This window comes from Bos indicus, chromosome 6 (genome assembly GCF_029378745.1).
Source record: "Bos indicus isolate NIAB-ARS_2022 breed Sahiwal x Tharparkar chromosome 6, NIAB-ARS_B.indTharparkar_mat_pri_1.0, whole genome shotgun sequence".
In the NCBI taxonomy this organism is placed as follows: Eukaryota; Metazoa; Chordata; class Mammalia; order Artiodactyla; family Bovidae; genus Bos; species Bos indicus.
The window spans coordinates 55087203-55094524 of NC_091765.1; the positions used below are offsets into that span (position 1 = coordinate 55087203).

The 7322-nt window shown below is 35.8% G+C and overlaps 1 pseudogene; it reads right to left on the reverse strand.

Moving 5' to 3' along the window:
- Window positions 1–3503: 3503 nt before the first annotated feature.
- Window positions 3504–6983, reverse strand: LOC109560013 (phytanoyl-CoA hydroxylase interacting protein-like; annotated as a pseudogene).
- Window positions 6984–7322: the final 339 nt, after the last annotated feature.

Sequence of the window (7322 nt, forward strand, 5' to 3'; positions counted from 1 at the left end):
CTTTGTGGTTACATTCATATATGTGTAACTTCTGAGTAAAATTTTGTGAAAAAATATATTTGGATTTAATTTCAATTTTCATTGAGAAGACAGTAATAGTCTCTTCTCTCCTTATATTCTTGAGTGTTTAGAGAATTTAATAGAGCTTTACTTAATTATCTTTTTCTCATTATAATACACAAATGACTCTTAAAAGCTATGTCTTCATCTGAAACTAATGTTAACATCAAAAGTGACACTGAAACAGTGTTAGACTCCAGAGTGTCATTTAAATGTCACTATATTTTCTCTTTTAAGGTTGGCTTTAAACAATTAATGGTGCTTTAAAAAAAATTCTTAGTGTTACTTTTGCCCCAAGTATGTATATATAGATACACTTCTAATATGATCAATTGAAAGGCAGTCCCCTAGTTCAACAATGAAATCATGTATTATTTTCTACTGTGGGTTATATATACAATATATTTTTTCACCTGTTTCTAGTATAATGTATTAAAATGTGTGTAAATATAGATACATTTGCCAACATCACCACTGTTGATGGCAGGTTGTAGCACAGACTGCAAAATGCTCCTCAATGAGCCTCTTTCATAGTAATAGCATATTTACCTGTACCTGTGGCTACTCAGAATAAAGACTGTATTTTCAGCCTCTTTTTCAAGACACGATCATAAGTTTAAATAATGACAAGAAGAATTTCAGTAGAAATAGTCAGTACAAACTCTGTGAAGTATCTTAGCAAAGAATATGCCTTTCTTCTTTCTGTCTTGTCTTCTTGTCAACATCAATAGGAGTTTTAGTAATTGAAAGTAGAAAAGCCGTTTTGAACCACATAAGGATACAGATTGCACACAAAGCAATATGACAGCAAAAGAACATGAGTCACTGACACTGTAGAACAAGCACCAGCTCTGGACTATTTACCTGAATTTTATGTTGGGGAGAAGTAAACATTTATCTCGGGCTTCTGTCTCTTCCAGCTTAAATTAAACCTATCCAAACACAGGGGAAACATAAAACATTACTTTTTAATATCTAAATTAACCAAGGATTTTTATGTTTTTTTGAAAATAAATGTGTAAAATACATATATACCTACTTATACATATACACACACGTATATATACTTACTATATGTGTATATATAAATACATATATATGTATATGCTTTTATTAGTTGAAATAAAAATCAGGGTTAAATAACTGCAAAATTCCCAAGTAACTTTTACAAGTTATATTTTCAATATATACAGTTGTCATTTACTATTGCAATCTGGTGTATAAATGTAACTATGTGCCATGAATGGCATGATTTTATGTAGAAAACATATTTTTAAATTTTTCGACAATGAAAATACTCAGATGTCATCATACTCTTTATGCAGAGGCAATATTAAAAAGATTTATATATATATATATATATGTATATATATATAGAGAGAGAGAGAGATTTAAACCCTCTAAACTTTAAAATTCTCCTTGAGTTTTTGAAAGGCACTTTTAAGAACTGACTTGGAAGATGCTGTAGACGTTTTATGAAACATAAACATTCAGCTTATTTTCCTATTATCTGAAGCAGGAATCTTGCTATAAAAGAATTTCATACTTACCCTAGTGGACATGTTAGTGAAAGTAGAATAAAGCTTTTTCTTACCTACCACTGTTTACTTTGTCATTTCTGCTAAAAATAGTTCACATTTGTATTTCCCAGGAATGAGACACAATTTCTATGTTACTAGAAAACTTTCAAGGGCAACTCAATAGTTTAAATGTAGCTTTGCTAAGGTTTTGGCTTTCTGCAAAGTTAAACCTTCTAATTGACTCATTAAGTTGAAGGAGAACAATAATGAACCTGCTGGAAACTAGGGTTCTATACATTTGCAAAAGAAATGGAGTTCCATTCTTGATGATTGAGTCACTGTTTATTTCTGAAGTGTGTGTATCCACAACTTTGCTGTTCTTGCTTGTATTTTGATTAGTAGCTGAGAACACTTGGTGTCAGACACCTTTTCTACCACAGTCAAATAAAATGAATGCAGTTGTAAATGTGTACATCTATGGCTGATTCATGTTGATGTTTGACAGAAAACAACAAAATTCTGTAAAGCAATTATCCTTCAATTAAAAAAAAATTTTTTTAAAGTGAACCTTCACTCTTAGATGTTAAGCAGGTTGAGTGACATTTCTGGGTCAAAATTTTAAATGTCATTTTATTACTACTCTGACCTCTGGATACAAAAATTCACTCTGAGGTTCTAGGCCTTTTGTTTCTTAGAATTCTTTGCTTTGTCATTTTCGTCTTTGCTTAGTTTCCACAAATAAAGCCATGTTTACCTAAGTATGTTTTGTCATGACCACTTCTTCCTTAGGTGAATTGTCTGATCTTTCATCTTGATTTGCCTGAATTATTGTGACTCAGTTCTTCACAATTATTCCCTGGTTTTGGTTTTTCCTTAGTGGGCAGTTAGTACTCTGTTTTGTTTTGTTTTTAAGAAGCCAGAATATTTCATTTGCATCATTAACTTCAGTGTATACTGTTTTGCTATTTTGCATTAAACCACATGTTTATTATTTTGCTTTTGTAAAAATAAGTAAAAGGTCCACATTTTCTCTCTCATACCAGCCACGTTTGTAGTTCTCTTTTCTGTAATGTTTAAGCATGATGGTCAACAAATTCACATTTTCATATAGCTTGGATGGGATTAATATTGACTATTTCTGAAGCAGATGGTTTCAGAGGCTTATTGCTTTCTGTATTTACCTGATATTTTATAACCTTTATGAATCAGAATAATGTCCTGCACAAATTTGTTTAATTAAAGATATGTACTTGTAACAGGACAGATACACAACTATTTGAGGTTTACAAACTACATCTTCGATAAGGGAAATGGTTTTGTGACATGTATACAATTGCTATTAAGGTGTAACTGTATATATTCTATAAAATTGTAAATATTTTATACAATACTACAAATAAAATAGTTTTCTATTATATTTATTATGTTGAAACACAGTAGCTGTTTCCTGTTAGCTAATATAAACAACATAAATAACACTGTCAAACAAGTTGGAAGTGCTGACAATTCTAGGCTTCAAGATATAACTCATGCTGTAATTATACTTTTTTGTGTGGTTTAGAGTTATTCCAATATTTGTTCACTAGATTAAAATGAGAGCATATTTAAACACCATTTATATGCCATTGTTTTGTATTCTACTAAAGCAGTTTATATAATAGTTTTGTTATGTTTGGCATAAAGGAAAAATAAAAATATTGCAGCATCTAGGCAATAGAGTGTCAGAAACAACTTAAGATAGTTCCTCTCTCAAAATTTTGGAAGGATAGGGAATAGGAAACACTAGAACAATTTGGAAATCTGAAAAGTGGCAGTTCACTTTTGGTGACAGTGGTATGTGCATGCTTCAGTGGAAAACATCTGGTGATGAAAATGGACAACAGAGGATCAGGGCTTCTACAGAAGGAAAGGGGGACTGAGAATAAGAAAAGTGGGTATTAATGTCCAACACTAATATTACAGGTTTTGCATCTGGGATCTTTCTTTGCATCTGCAGTAGATAAACCCATGAGCTGATGACCAGTGATTTCTGCCATGGTGCCTAGAGAAGGATCTACAGGGTCAGTGTAAAGGACTTCTAAAATAACATCCTGAGCATGGTGGTAAACCAGCATCCCATCTTCTTCTCTGCAGGTCAGAAATTTATTATCTTGGGAATTTAGTTGAGGAAGGCGCTGCTTACAAAATTCATCTCCTAGAGATCCCACAGGGGCAATGACCAGAATCACATAATGATAAGCAGTGTATATACAGTAGAAGTCCCGAAAGTATAAGTTAGTATTGGGGTTAAAGAGTTTTTCTGCTGCATTCTCAAACCTGTATCTTCCATAAGGTGAATGCTGGGGTGGATTCCCAGTATTTAATTCAGTGCCGCAGCTTAAGGAAGTGAAAGTGAAAGTCCTCAGTCACATCTGACTCTTTTCAACCCCATGGACTATATAGTCCATGGAATTCTCCAGGCCAGAATACTGGAGTGGGTAGCCTTTCCCTTCTCCAGGGGATCGTCCCAATCCAGGGATTGAACCCACGTCTCCTGCATTGCAGGTAGATTCTTTACCAGCTGAGCCACAACAGAAGCCCAACTGAAGATGCCTTCTAATTTTCCACTCATAGAAGAGCCATGGCTGCCACTGTTACTCTTGACAGACGGCTGCAGAGCATTCCTATGATGTTTTTGAATATAGTCAAAATATTATTTGTGCTGGTTATGATAAAAAACAGAAAATTTTAACATCTGTCCTGCAATCACTTCGGCCTTCTCCAACAGTTGTGTTAGATTTAATTTTGAATAGTCTGCTGTGTACAATTCTATAATTTCACTCCATTCAGACACAACATAATCACCACCAACTTATTTTGAGGCAGTCTGCACTGCTATTGAGGTGCTGAGAGAGGGCATCAGAGGGCAGACAGACTGTAACCACAGTGACACAACACTAACCAATCTAACCACATCGACCACATTTTTGTCTAACTCAATGAAACTAAGCCATGCTGTGTAGGGCCACCCAAGATGGACGGGAAATGGTGGAGAGTTCTGACAAAATGTGGTCCACTGGAGAAGGGAATTGCAAACCTCTTCAGTATTCTTGCCTTGAGAACCCCATGAACAGTATGAAAAAGAAAAAAGATAGGACACTGAAAGATGAACTCATCAAGTCAGTAGTTGCCCAATATGTTACTGGAGATCAGTGGAGAAGAGAATGGCAGTCCACTCTAGCATTCTTGTCTGGAAAATCCCATGGACAGAGGTTCCTGACATTGTACAGGAGACAGGGATCAAGATCCCCAAGAAAAAGAAATGCAAAAAAGCAAAATGGCTGTCTGAGGAGGCCTTACAAATAGCTGTGAAAAGATGAGAAGTGAAAAACAAAGGAGAAAAGGAAAGATATACTCATTTGAATGCAGAGTTCTAAAAAATAGCAAGGAGAGATAAGAAAGCCTTCCTCAGTGATCAGTGCAAAGAGATAGAGGAAAACAACAGAATGGGAAAGATTAGAGATATCTTCAAGAAAATTAGACGTACCAAGGGAACATTTCATGCAAAGATGGACTAAATAAAGGACAAAAATGGTATGGACCTAACAGAAGCAGAAGACATTAAGAAGAGGTGGCAAAAATACACAGAAGAACTGTACAAAAAAGGTCTTCATGACCCAGATAATTACGATGGTGTGATGATTCACCTAGAGCCAGACATCCTGGAATGTGAAGTCAAGTGGGCCTTAGAAAGCATCACTACCAACAAAGCTAGTGGAGGTGATGGAATTCCAGTTGAGCTATTTCAACTCCTAAAAGATGATGCTGTAAAAGTGCTGCACTCATTATGCCAACAAATTTGTAAAACTCAGCAGTGGCCACAGGACTGGAAAAGGTCAGTTTTCATTCCAATCCCAAAGAAAGGCAATGCCAAAGAATGCTCAAACTACTGCACAATTGCACTCATTTCACATGCTAGTAAAGTAATGCTCAACATTCTACAAGCCAGGCTTTAGCAATACGTGAACCATGAACTTCCAGTTGTTCAAGCTAATTTTAAAAAAGGTAGGTGAAACAGAGATGAAATTGCCAAATAAATAGCAAGACAGTTCCATAAAAACATCTATTTCTGCTTTATTGACTATGCCAAAGCCTTTGACTGTGTGGGTCACGATATACTGTGGAAAATTCTGAAAGAGATGGGACTATCAAACCACCTGACCTGCCTCTTGAGAAATCTGTATGTATGTCAGGAATCAACAGTTAGAAATGGACATGGAACAACAGACTGGTTCCAAATAAGAAAGGGAGTATCTCAAGCCTCTTTATTATCACCCTACTTATTTAACTTTTATGCAGAGTATATCATAAGAAACGCTGGGCTGGAAGAAGCACAAGCTGGAATCAAGATTGCTGGGAGAAATATCAATAACCTCAGATATGCAGATGACACCACCCTTATGGCAGAAAGTGAAGAAGAACTAAAGAACCTCTTGATGAAAGTGAAAGAGGAGAGTTTAAAAGTTGGCTTAAAGCTCAACATTCAGAAAACAAAGATCATGGCATCTGGGAAACAGTGGTTGACTTTACTTTTGCGGGTGCTAAAGTCACTGTAGATGGTGACTGCAGCCATGAAATTAAAGATGCTTACTCCTTGGAAGGAAAGTTATGACCAACCTAGACAGCTGATACATTACTTTGCCAACAAAGGTCCATCTAGTCAAGGCTATGGCTTTTCCAGTGCTTATGTATGGATGTGAGAGTTGGACTATAAAGAAAGCTGAGCACCAAATAATTGATGCTTTTGAACTGTGGTTTTGGAGAAGACTCTTGAGAGTCCCTTGGACTGCAAGGAGATCCATTCAGTCCGTCCTAAAGGAGATCAGTCCTGGGTGTTCATTGGAAGGACTGATGTGAAGCTGAAATCCAATACTCTGGCCACCTGATGTGAAGAGCTGATTCATTTGAAAAGACCCTGATGCTGGGAAAGATTGAAAGAAGAGGAGAAGGAGACAACAGAGGATGAGATTGTTGGATGGCATCACTAACTCAATGGACATGAGTTTGAGTAACTCTTGGAGTTGGTGATGGACAGTGAGACCTGGCATGCTGTTGCCATGGGGTCACAAAGAGTTTGACACGACTGAGTGACTGAATTGCACTGCTATTGTATACTCTGTTTTTTTTTGGCTCAAAAACCAGTGTCCACTGACAGGCATCGGAAAGGGAACAGCTTTTGCCACCAGTTTTGTTGGAACTACTTTTGTTTAAATAAGTTGGAGTTCTTGTTCTCTTTCTTATTGTGGTTACTGAGATATTGTGTAATGCGGTCCTTTGATTTTTAATCCGTTTCCTATGAAATCTTGAATGAGTCACAGGTAATGTTGCTATTTTGATGTTATGTGGTTTGGGAAGTCCTTCCATCTCTGCTATGCCACTTCCTTGTGATTTGTTCCTTAAGAACTTCTTTGGTTATGCTGCCTACAACAGTGTGTTTCCAAGTGCGTTATCTGACTCAACAACCAGTAGTCTTTTGTTGAGATTGAACACAAGGATATTTTTGATATTCCTCTTATTTTTCTTTTTAAGGGGAAAATATTTTAGAAATATTAATTCTGAACCCAAATTCTAATAGCCTCTACATTTTCTTAAAAATGTTTTGGCATATTCTTAAAAATAGCTCAGAAATGTTATCTAATCTATAAACTGCATGAATGTATTAACCTAGGTGATCAGAACTTCTATTAAACCTTTGTTATTGTT